The sequence below is a fragment of the Manis javanica genome, chromosome 4, assembly GCF_040802235.1.
Source record: "Manis javanica isolate MJ-LG chromosome 4, MJ_LKY, whole genome shotgun sequence".
In the NCBI taxonomy this organism is placed as follows: domain Eukaryota; kingdom Metazoa; phylum Chordata; class Mammalia; order Pholidota; family Manidae; genus Manis; species Manis javanica.
Genome location: NC_133159.1, coordinates 62655427 through 62668646, shown reverse-complemented (window position 1 = coordinate 62668646; position 13220 = coordinate 62655427). Strand labels below are relative to the sequence as shown.

At 37.6% G+C, this 13220-nt stretch overlaps 1 protein-coding gene across 5 annotated transcripts in view; it reads left to right on the top strand.

The window, feature by feature from the left end:
- The window catches only part of SLC44A5 (solute carrier family 44 member 5), a 359314-nt gene that overhangs the window by 273282 nt on the left and 72812 nt on the right, over positions 1-13220 (top strand). The gene's annotated exons all lie outside the window — the stretch shown is intronic.

The window sequence follows — 13220 nt, the reverse complement described above, 5'->3', positions numbered from 1 at the left end:
ATGGTTTGACTGGAAACAGTAGGACTGAGAATACCCAGTACAGAAAGGAAGAGGTGCAGTAGTTCAGTCTTAAATCCTTCATGGAATGAGGAAAAGAATAAACAAAATAGCTGAATTAATCATCAAATGTGAGCAAACTTGACCCTGTCATTTCTGGTACTAAAGTATATGTTCATTGTCTTGGGGTAACAATACAGTCACATGTCTACTTTGCCATTCATTGCTTAAGGAATCCAGCATTATCATTCTCTTCCCTGACCTCAACTTATTTCCAGTTTCTAGGTAGAGAAAGAGGCCTGAGAGCCCACTGGACCTCTGGCATTCTGGTTGGTGTCATTTGCTATCATTTTTCAGTTGACTGATGGATCCTTCCACTACTGTCCTGGTTTCCTCCACTAGAATCCAAGACTATAGCTTTAAGTCTTTATGTAATGCTCAACCATATTTCTCCATAAAGCATGACTAGTGTCAGAATGCAGCACCTACGATTCGGCCTTGCTGTTAGGCCTAGGGCACCAGCAGCCCCTTCTCTGCTTTCACAGCAAGTTTGCTTTTGGAGTATTTATTTTACTTTTGGCCTGTAGACCTAGTTCAGGGTCAGTCTGTTCTATTCTAAATAGAAATCTCTGGGGGGAAAATTTGAGTTCTTCTCCCTTCCTTCTCTTAAAACAAACTGGTCTTCCCCATCCCAAGGGAAACCAGGAAGGAAGAAACAACATCCCCCTGAATGAGAGGCCACTCAAGTGAGCTTTTGGTGAAGAAAGATAACTCCAAGGTGACTGATTCTATCTCTACAGAGAAGCAATGAACTATTTCTCTTACTAATAAATAAGCAAATAAATATAATTTAAAAAATTGAGCTATGCTTCACTTTGTATCCTATTGTTATAGTCAGTGAGCTTGGTGGTATGATGTTGGGGGAGAGTGATTATGATAGGAAGTCACGCTGTTTAGTCTGCTTCAGAACTAAATGGGCCTACCTATCAGGTCAAAGCTTAGAAACATTTGAGCAAAGTCAAGTCATTTCTTCTAATAAAAAAATATAGAATTAAAAGAAGTCTAATTCCATTATTTTTTAAAATTTGTTCTAGTAAGCTTCTCTTAATGAAAAATTTATTACAGTTAAAGATTACCAGGACCAGTACTAAATTCCTTTTGCATTCTTTACAAACGTATAAATGTTTACATAACTATGCTTCCTGTTGTTTTGGAAGTCTTCATTTTAAAAAGAAAGCACTTAGTTCTGACTGTTACTTGAACAGATTTGTGTGTGTGCTGAGTGATTTCTACTGTTTGTGGCTTTTCCTGAATGCACGCATTCCAGATGACTTCAAGTGGAATAGTGTTAGCAGGAGAGAGACTGGTTTGTGCTCAAGGACATGACCCAAAACTCACCATTGGGTGGAAGAGGCCACCTGAGAAATGATAAACAACATTTTTCTTATCCAGGCAACTGGATGCAGGGCTGCTTCCAAAAATGTTCCTACAGCAAAAGTGTTATCAACACAGATTTTCAAATTTGGTATCATGTGTCCTATTATCTGCTTCATTGCATTTGTAAATTGCTTGTGTTAAAAAGCCATAAGCACAATTTGGCAGGCCTGTTGCTCACATATTAAAACAGTTAAAATGTACCTTTAAGGGATACAAAATAATGATATGAAAGCCAACATTCCCAACCAGCAAGTGTTCAGGGAATGCCTTAGCTGCCCCAAACAGATTTGCAGCTAATTTTTAAGTGTCAGCGCAAGCAGTTGGTCTAATCACATTTTCTCCTTGACAGAGGGCTTTTTAATGGCTGCGACTTCTGACTCAACCCTAGAACACAACAGGAACATGCTTTGCAAATGTTTGGAAATGAGACATAATACTAGATAATAACACTCACTGCTGGTACTTCAGTAACATACACTTCCTTGGTATAATTTGCCTGAATAAAGTTTTCACCCATCTCTTGCCAATCTTATCTGCGATGAATTACTCAAATGGGAGTATCTTACAAATAATTTCTCTTCTTTCTTCTCTCTCTTAGACAGACAGACACACACACACACACACACACACACACATCAAATTCATGTAACGTGCCATTTAAAGTTATTTTTTCAAACAGTGAGAAGATGAAGGGAAAAGGATGATTGACCCAGATTTGCATTGATTGCCGTATAACTTTGTCATTTGGTTTTATTCACCAATATAGTCCAGGCAGTTTAATTCTAGAGCCTGTTTTCTTAACCACCATGCCATACTGCCTTTTATTTAATGAAGAGGATGAATGAGGGTTCTTTAAGTAATGAAGGTTACTGAGAGAGGGAGCAGACCAGATCCCATTATACTCTCTTGATGCTTTTCTCTCCCTCCTTCCCCTTCTGCTGGCTAATTCCACACTGAGTTTAAAGCAGTGTGTCAGGGGAGGAAGTGAAAAGCACGTGTTCTTTTGCAAGCAAAAAACCTGAATAATCTGATAGCTGTAGTCTTGCCCTTGTGAGACCAAGCATGTGTTCTCTTTGCTGCAGTCTCATTGTTCGCATTCAGTGTTTACAAAATTAGCCTCTATTATGAATGCACTGAAGAAAGGAGCACATTCTTCAGATAACCCATACTTACCAATACAAATGTGTTTTTTTCCTGTAGTGAATGTATGTACTCTCAAGTAAATAAAATTATGTTAGCCAGTGTCTCATTCTTTGAGCATTTCTGACAGAAAGACCTCAATTTCATAGATCTGTCATAAAAAGTGTATTTACTAGTAGATGTTGCTAATGAATATTATATGTAACATTTTCAGATGTATTAAATTGAATCACTTTTTAGGAATGATGAGAGTTCTTCTTCATATAAAGCAAGGGGGTGCTGCCAATTATTGAACTATAATTAAGCAAACAAACCAAATGATTGGCACTGAATGTGTAGTGACCTTGAGTTTTTTAAGGAAAATTTGAATATGAAGGGAAGAACTTACCTGAGCAGAGTGTCTGCTATGGATCGCAGGGCTGGCACTGACAATCACATTATGCTAAAATAATCTCCCTGATGTTCATTACAGAAAATAATTTAAAATACTACCTCTCCATCTGTATCTGGAACCATGCTCTAGCCTGAATGTCTGTACCACACTAGCTTCCTTTCTGTCCCTGCCCCCACCCCACACAGAGTCCCTGTCCTTGTGTCCATCTGATGAAGGGCTCTTGGTGCCTCCATTCATTTTTCAGGCTCAGCTCCTGCATTACTTCTTTAGGGACATCATCTCTAACCTCCCTCATTGGTGATTTGTCTCTATGACCCCTCTCTTTATACCATCTATTGTTCCTTTGTAGTGCTTATCAGAATTGAAATTTCATACTTGTGCAATTAATTCAAGATCTATTTCCTCCAATGGACTAAAGGCTCTGGGAGAGCAAGGACCTTCATATACCCAGGATCTAGCATGGTGCTGACACATAGTAGGCACTCAAAACCTATTTGTAGAATGAATACATTTCTGTCCTCATTATTTCTAACTACTTTACCTTAAAAACCTATCCTTTAATATGAATCAAAACTTTAAACAGATTGTGAATAGTGGTAAACTAACATCTTTTAGAATAACTAGAAAAAGAAGTATATCAAAGTAGTCAGCATAGAGTCAGTCTTGCTAATAAAGAAAACAAAGTGAAAATCCTAGTTTCTTTGGTTTATTTGGTTGTATTCCCATTTTCTCTCAATCCATGTCTATTTTTTAACAAATCTGATTTAAAAGTATGCTTTGTCCCATCTTTCTCCTCCTGTTCTCACTTCTGTTTCAGATTCTGAAATCTAGAAGGTGTGTCCTTCTGTTCTTTTCTTTTCTTCATTGTGCTGTGTACACCAGGTTCTGGCAAAGAGAATGCGAAAACTTTACATACCTGTTTATTGTTTGTTTGTTTGTTTGTTTGTTTTGACAATGTCCTAAATATCTTCCTAAAAGTATATTAAGTTCCACCCTTGAATAAGCTGGTCAACTTTTCAGAATATGGGCCACGTAATTTTCATTTTCCCCTCTGAGTCTCTTCTCTACCCCCTACTAACCCTGCTCTGTCCCCCAAGATGCTGACATATAATTGATAAAGATATATCAACAAGCTCTCTTGTCCCGTAGCTTCCAATCTGGCTTAGCCCGTGGTGGGTATCAACAACGGATTGGAGAGTAGGAGAATGAGTTTGTGGTATTTTTTCTTCTGACTCACTCTCAGGTGGGTCACCTCAAATTGGCTACATCTCTTGACCTAAGGCCCCAAGTCCTGTCAGTCAGCTCTTTCCATGTAGCTTCTCTCTCTGGATTTGGGTAACTTCTTCTTCTTCCTTTACCCTTTCAGGCCTAAAGGTGAAAACGATTCCTTCTTGTTGCTAGCCTCTGGGTTCTGCACCAACTCTTCCTTGTTTCCCATAACTCTACCAAATGCCTTTGCAAATATTTCTTTACTAAACTGACTTCAGTTATTCTAGGTGAGTATAATATGTGTTTCCTGTTAGGACCCTGCTGTACACCTATACCTCAGATACATTGCAGGTTCAGTTCTAGACTACTGCAATAAAGCAAATATCAGAATAAAGCAAGTCACATGAAATTTTTTGTTTCCTGTGCACAAAAAGTTATGTTTACAGTACTATAATCTACTTAGTGTGCAATAGCATTATGTCTAAAACAACCAAGGCACATACCTTAATTTAAAAACACTGCTAAGAAAATGCTAACCATCATTTGAGCTTCCACTGAGTCAGTCTTTTTTGCTGGAGGAAGGTCTTGCCTCAGTGTTGATGGCTGCTGACTGACTAGGTGGTGGTTGCTGACAGGTGGGGGTGGCTGCGGCAATCTCTTAAAATAAGACAGTAATGAACTTTGCCACATCCATTGACTCTTCCTTTTATGAGCAGTTTCTCTGCAGCACATGATACTGTTTGATAGCATTTTACCAACAGTAGAACTGCTTTTGAAATGGGAGCCAGTCCTCTCAAACCCTGCCACTGCTTAACCAACTAAGTGCAAAATATCCTAAGTCCTTTGTGGTCATTTCAATAGTCTTCACAGCATCTGCACCAGTAGATTCCATCTCAAGAACTTTCTTTATTCATCATAAGAAGCAATGCCTCATCTGTTCAAGTTTTATTCTGAGATTTCAGCAAGTCAGTTACATCTTCAGACCCACTTTTATTTCTAGTTCTCTTGCTATTTCAACCCATCGGCATTTACTTCCTCCTCCAAGTCTTGGCCCCCTCATAGTCATCCATGAGGGTAGGAATCAACTTCCAAAGTTCTTCCAAACTTAATGTTGATATTCTGACTTCTTCCCAAGAATCACAAATGTTTTCAATGGCATCTAGAATGGCAAATGCATCTGGAAGGTTTTCAATTTACTTTGCCCAGATCCATCAGAAGAATTACTATGTATAGCAGCTACAGCCTTACAAAAAGCATTTCTTAAATAATAATTAAATTACTCCTCAATCTATGGGCTGAAAGATGAATATTGTGTTAGCAGGCATGAAAACAACATTCATCTCTTTGTCCTTCTCCTCAGAGCTCTTGGGTGACCAGGTGCATTGTCAGAGAGCAGTGTTTGAAAGGAATCTTTTTTCTGAGCAGTAGGTTTCAACAGTGGGTTTAAAATATAAAGTAAACAATGTTGTAAAACCATATTTTGTGTTCCAGGGATTTGTTTTTCCATTTATCGAGCACAGATAGAGTAGGTTTAGTGTAGCTCCTAAGGGCCCTGGGCTTTAGGAATGGTAAATGAGCATCAGTTTCCACTGGAAGTCACCAGCTGCATTAGCCCCTAGGAAGAGGGTCAGCCTGTCCTTTGAAGCTTTGAGGCCAGGAATTGATTTCTTCTCTCTAGCTATGACAGTCCTGATAGCACTTTCGTCCAATAGAAGGTCGTTTCTTCTACACTGAAAAATCTGCTTAGAGTATCTACCTTCATTAATTATATTGACCAGATCTTTTGGATAAGTTGCTGCAGCTTCTACAACATCTCTTGCTGCTTCACCTTGCACTTCTGTGTTATCGAGGCACTTGTTCCCTCACTTTGTGGACAGACCTCTGCTAGCTTCAAACCTTTCATCTGCAGCTTCCTCACTTCTCTCAGCCTTCACAGAACTGAAGAGAGTAGGGCCTTGCTCTGGATTAGTCTTTGGCTGAAGGGAATGATGTGGCTTATTTGATCTCCTATCCAGACCACTGAAACTTTCACCATATCAGCAATAAGGCTGTTTTGCTTTCTTATCATCCCTGTGTTCATTGGAGGAACACTATTAATTCCTTCAAGAACTTTTCCTTTGCACTCACAGGCTTGTCTGACCCAAGAGGCCTAAGTTAACCTCTCTCGGCTTTTGACATGCCTTCCTCTCTAAGCTTTTAATTTAAAGCAAGAGGCATGTGACTCTTCCTTTCACGTGAGCACTGAGAGGCCCTTGTAGGGTTATTCATTAGGGAACTGGCCTAATTTCAATATTGCTGTATCTTGGGAAATAAGCCCTAAGAGAGGGACAGGGACAGGGACAGGGGGGCAGCTGGTCAGTGGAACAAGCAGAAAACACGTACTTATCAGTTAAATTTTTTTATGGGTGTAGTTCATGGCACCCCAAAATGTTATAATGATAATTTAAAGATCACTGATCATAGATCACCATAACAAATTTAGTAATAATGAAAAAACTTAAATATTGTGAGAATTACCAAAAGGTGATACACAGAAAGGAAGTAAGCAAATGCTGTTGGAAAAATAGTAATGATAGGCTTGATCGACACAAGATTGCCACAATCTTCAATCTGTAAAAAATGCAGTATCTGTGAAGTGCAATAAAACAAAACACAATTAAGAAATGGTAAGCCTGTGCTATAGAAAACAGCCACCCGACCTGAAAAAGTATTGCTTCCTGAATAGCACATAGCTTCCCAGTAGCTTTAACTGGCTGTTCCAAAGTGTATTCATTCTACTCTTTCCCTAAGTTTGGTTACTTTTAGGTGATTGGGTTCAGTGTTGGTCACCCACTGCTGACTAATTTATCATAGAGCATTGTTAGGAGCCAGGTCCACCTTTGTGAGTTGCAGTCCATGTTACTAAACCCACACATAATCTTCATACCTGTTGTCCTGATTACTTTTTCACAAAAGCTTTGAACAAGGACTTTTCCACCTGATTATTGAAAGATACCTCTAAAGAAGGATCTTTACTATGTAGTCACATGAGACATAAATATCTTCATATTCTGAGTCCATTTTGAGGGCAGCCCTTCTAGTTATTTCTCAAGCTTCCTTGCCATTGACTGTCTGATATTTTTCTTTTCCAGTCCATGATAATGTGGGCAAATCATTATTCTCCATCTATGAACGGATACAGGATTCAGATCATCTCTTCTTCCTGTTAAAGTAGACAACCAGAATAATTTCCCATCAGTGGTAACAAATCCTCCATAGCTATCTATAAATCTTATTTAAATTTTTCCTTTCCAGCCAACTGATCCCAGGGGCCTTTTCATGCACCGTAGGTTTGCAAAGCAGTGCTTAGGTATCACACACTATTTTTGTGAGCAATCTTCTTATGTAACTTTGTTTTGCCTCCATGACCTTTTCCAGCATTGTATGAATATACCACTTCCATTCAATGATGGAGTGCTATTGGGCATAACCAACTTTAGGCTAGATGATCAGATAACATCCAATTTATGATGAGCTTCTTACATTACTAGGTGATCATTCAGAGTCCAGGAGCTCCTTCTCAAAAGTACAGTTATTTGTTAAAAGAAACATGAATTTTCTCTAAAACTCTAGGGACGTATAACTGTGATTCTGTAGGAAGCATCTTCCCAGGCCCTCTACAGCATCTAGCTCTCTGACAGATAATTAAACACCACTGAGTATATTCTGCCATATAGACCTAGTGGAAGATCTCTTAAACAGTGGCCTGTATTACCTGAGAAACATTTTATTTCTTTGGACTCTATTCAAATCTGGTAGGTGATAAATATTCTTAATAGCAGAGAATGCGAAGTGAAGCAACTTAACTTTTACTTTTAGATATATTACTACTGGATCATTCAGGTCTTTATTGAAAGACCTCCTGTCTTTTCCCCTCTGTTCGCATACACATATCTTCTTAAGGCATGAGGATGACTTGTTATCCAGTATTCTCCAGAGCTTATCTGCATGATGACATCAATATAAGGAATCATGTGGTATCCTGTGAAGTAAGGATATTATCAAAACCCTGCAGAATATATTGTGGCAATTAGTTAGGAGGTCATATAGCCTCAAGGGGAGATGGTGAGAATGCCGTACTATCCCTGTCAAGGGAAAGTGAATGCCCCTGGTGTTTTCTGCTTATGGGGAAAGCTATTGTTAGATCAGCTGCTGCATTTAAGGTGGCAGGCTACTTTGATTTGTTTTGGTAAAGAGACTATAACTTGAAAAGCAGCTAAAATTAAGGTCATGACTTGGTTTAGCTTAAGAAAATTCATTATTATTCTTCAGAAGCCATATTCCCTCTGCACTGGCCAATCAAGATGATATATGGTTTCCTTAGGGAGGATTATGAAATAGTTATATATAATTATGAAATAGTATTACACTAAATATGAATGTGTTCATCTCTATATCTTCAGAGTCTTTATATACCTATCATGGGTAAGGACCATGAATGAATAGGTAAATGAATAGGAATATGATGATTGACAATTCAGTATGTACGAATGAGTGAATGGGAGTTTGACCATATTCTAGACTGGCACTTTAAGGTAAAACTTTTCATGTTAACTTTCTTTTTAAGAATTAAGATAAGTTGATACCAGATACTATATAATTGTCTAGACCCTTATAAATTCTTTAAATCAAGTTAAGGACTTCATGTATTAAACCAAATAGTAAAGAACAAAAATTATTAAAATCTTAACGATTGTAGCTATGGGTTTAAAACATAAATCAAATAGAAAAGAGGATTGAGATATGAATATGCAGATTAAAGAAAGATTATTTAACTGCTTCCTTCAGTATATAAAGATTTCTAAAAGCTATATAGTGATTCATTATCCATTGCTGCATAGTAAATTACTCCCAAATTTGACACTGTAAAGTAATGTATGTTTCTTATCTCACAGTTTCTGTGATCAGGAATTGGGAACATTTTAGCTGGGTGGCTCAGCCTCCAAGTTTTCATGAGGTTGCATTCAAGATGTAAGCCAAGACTGCAGTCAGCTGAAGGCTTGACTGTGGAGGATCAGCTTTCAAATGGCACACGTATGTGGATGTTAGGAGGAAGCTTCAGTTCTCACCACTGCTCACTATCACATGGGCTTTCTTTTAGGACTGTCTGAGTCTATCAAGTCAGAGGTTTCCCCTACAACTAGTGATCTAAAAGAGAAGGAGCTGCAATGCCTTTTATGACCACTGTTGGAAGTAACCCAATGTCATTTCTGCCACATTTATTCATTAGAAGCAAGTCACTAAGTCTAGTGCACACTCAAAAGATGGGGAGTTGAGCACTACCTTTCAAAGGAAAAATATCATATAATCTATGGACATATCTGTAAATTACCATAGAGGATGATCAGCTGAATAAAAGTAAATGTGATTAATATATGAAAGAAATCCATGATAACATATCCTCCCAAAAAATCTGGAATAAAAAGACACTGTGAATCTCTCTATATTCTTTTTTTTGATATTTTTAAAAGCATGAATAAACATCTAAGCCAATATCTCTCAGATGAAGCAGTACCACTGCCTCGGGTGGAGGTTTGTGGGTACTTTCCAGAAAATTTGAGTTAACTTTTTGATTGTCACAATGTTTGGGGAGGGTACTATTGGTGTTTAGTGGGTGGGAGCCAGGGAAGGTAGATATCTTGAAATATCTGTGACAATTCTGCACAACCAAGAATTGCCCCAATTTCTGACTGACTTTTCCACATCCCACTCCTGTAGATGACAATTTGTTTTTAAATATTTGAATCTAGAGCTTCTGTTTTAAAATTACAAATGTTATTTTTTTCATGGATTCCATAAATACCAAAGGAATTTGAAGAAAGATTATACTTTGTTGTGAGTTGTGAGTTTACTAAAATTTGTTCATTTAGGAAAATCATATCATTGACCTCACCACTTGTATTATTTGAGTCTTCTACACAATACATCTGTATCTTCCTGCATTTATAGTCATTACATTCAGTGAGTCTATAGGTGCAAGCAGCTGACTTATTTCACTGTCTTCTAGTTTAGTTACATTCTAGCATTGCATATTGATGTACATATTATTTAATTATAAGTTACTTCCTTATTTCCAATTTATATTACAGTTAGGGCATGTTATTGATTTTTTAAAAGAAATTATATATATGGGTGAGTTATGTTATCTGTGAATACTATTTCAGGATTATAAAAGGAGCATTGTAAGATATTTATTATAAAAAGAATGTGCTGGGTTAAATGGTGTTGGAGAAGGACTGACATACAAATCTGTGGTGTGGCAGCACTAATCACCTTATATGAGAAGCCCTTAATATTTGCAGGGAAATATTCTAGAACAGATCTGTCCATGAGAAACATGATGTGACTCACATATGTACCATTAAATTTTCTAGTAGACATATTTAAGAGAATAAAAAGAAACAGGTGAAATTAATTTTAATAATGTTTTATTTAACTATAATTGAATATTATTTCAAATATACTCAGTATAAAATTATCAATGAGCAATTTACATTCTTGTTCATACGGTCTTTAAAATCTGGTGTATATTTTGTACTTACAGCATGTCTCAGTTCACATAAGCCATGTTTAAGTGCTCAGTAGACATATGTGGCAGGAGGCTACCATACTGGACAGCATAGTTCTAGAAGTTCTATGAATAGAGAAACTCCAAGAAAAGGAGTAAAATGTGAGAAGTCCCTTCCTTTATTGATGGACAAAATGGCTGCTGCTGCGCATCTCCTTTCCCTCCTTGTTTTTTGATCCAGTGGAGGTGTGGTGAGATGTGGATTTGACAGAGAAGATAAAGAAAACTAGAAAACCTTGCCTGAGATGACTTGGTTGAACTGGCCCTTGCAGCTTTCAGGTCAAAGACGTGACATTCCAGCTCAAACACAGACCATCTGCTGTGCAACTTCTGCACCAGAGTCTGTGTGATCTTGAGAAGTAAATAAAACTGAACTGCAGTTATCTATAAAATTTAGGTGAAATAATACCAACCTCATAGTTATTGCGAGATGCAAATAAGACAATGGGTGTAATACATTTAGAATAGTACTTGACACATGGTAAGAATTTAATAAATTGAAGCTTCTGTTATTATATTAGATACCCGATCTCATTAGTTCTTCAATCTGTAGTTCCTGGCCCCCTGTCCAAACCATTCTTTCAGTCTTTTCCAATGCTGCCTCTTCTCTAAGCCTTCTGCAAACTGAATTCTCTGCTTTTCATGACTTTCTTGAGAACGCTGACGTGAAATATACTGGTGTTGATTTCTGGCACAGGACACACAGTGGTCATTTAGTAAATTCTTTGATCAATGGATTAATTAAAAGGGGAAAGAAAACCAGAGCAGATGCTGCTGATGCCCCACCCCACATCCCTTCAGCCCTTCTGAGCTTCCCTGTAGCCGGTGGGCAGTTTTACCATGCTCACTGCCCACCTTGTTCTACGCGGTTCCTCAGAGGGTACCCAGGAGGCTGGCATCCCCCCTGCCGGCAACAGTATCCCGCTCCTTAACATGCCCTTCCGGTCTCACTTCCCTCACCCCTCCTTAAGCTTCCTAGAACCCCTCTCAAAGTAGCCTACCTGCCTCAAAGACTTTGTCTCAGGGTTTGGTTTTGGGGAAACCCAAATAAGGCAGGAACTACTGAGTCCATTGGTATATCACGCAACTTCTTAGGCATCCAACTTTGATCTTCTTTCATATTCTTAACATGTTAATGGGGCTGGGTATTATTATACCCATTTAACAGTAACAAATTAGAAAGCCAAGACTAAAACAATTAAGTGACTTGTTCAGAGTTACAACTACATTAAATAGCAAACCTAGCAATTCAAAGTGCCACTTCTGAATTAATAATTGTATAGAAAAGGAATAATGCATTTCCGGGTAAAGTTTAAAGAATAAATTACACAAAATAAAGTCAGGTAAGATTATATCTCTTTCTTAGTTTTAGCCAAAATGTGACAAACTAAGATATAAAAACAGAATATAATAAAATAGTGTCTGGAGACATTGTACATTGCCTGCTTAGATGTCATTTAAATGCCTTATTTATAGTCCACTTTTTTATTCTGGGAAATGAAGATGGGAAGATATGGCAGCAGAGAGCTGCTCAAATGAGTCAGATTTCATAAGAAAGTATTAGAAGATTAAACCAATTTGGCCTCTATGACATTGAAGAAAGAATTAGACAAAGGAGACTTTTCTGGGTGCGTAGATACTAAAAGGAAAGACTTGGATGGATGAGAAAAAATATTGAGGAAAATTTCTCTTGCATATTAAAATTCTCCTTCAGAATTGATTTTTTTTATCTTCCCAAGTCACACAGGCCATGTACATAAGGGTGATTCAGTTATAACATGAACTGTCAAATCCAATAAATGTGGGTAAGGAGATAGCTATGCAAATGTTAAAGGAAGCAAAGGACAGAGACGTGTTTTCCTTATGCAGAGGCAAGCATGGCATGCGTTAGATGACTAGTGCGGTTCCTAGATTTTTAGGAACTATATTAATCAGATTTGAGAAGTTAGATACATTCAGTTAGGATTAGGGAGTATTACCCAATTTAACTAATGCCCGTTACTTTCTGGCTTTCTATTGTCTAGCTGTTAAGCCAAGTTTATAATTCTTGGAAAATAAGTGTGATGAGTATGAGGTACAGCCCAGTGTCTACACAGAAGACAGAATGAAGTCTTCAGTTTTCAGGAATTTTGAGAATACTTGATACTTACTATAGTAAGCATTGAGATGCCAGACAAAATGTATTTTTTGTATTGCCTTTTTTATGTATTGCCTCTGAAGTTGACAATGTTTGCCTTTATAGTGTCACATGAAATCATAAAGAGCTAGTCAGTTTGAATTGAACATTACAGTTTCATCCCTTTGAATTTTTTAATGATTTTCACTTATGTGTAATCCAAAAGAATTACATCATCACATTTACTGTAAGTTTATTAGCTCTACTGTGAAGTCATTTAGTCTTGAGCACCAGAAACAGTGACTTCTAGCCAGCCAGGC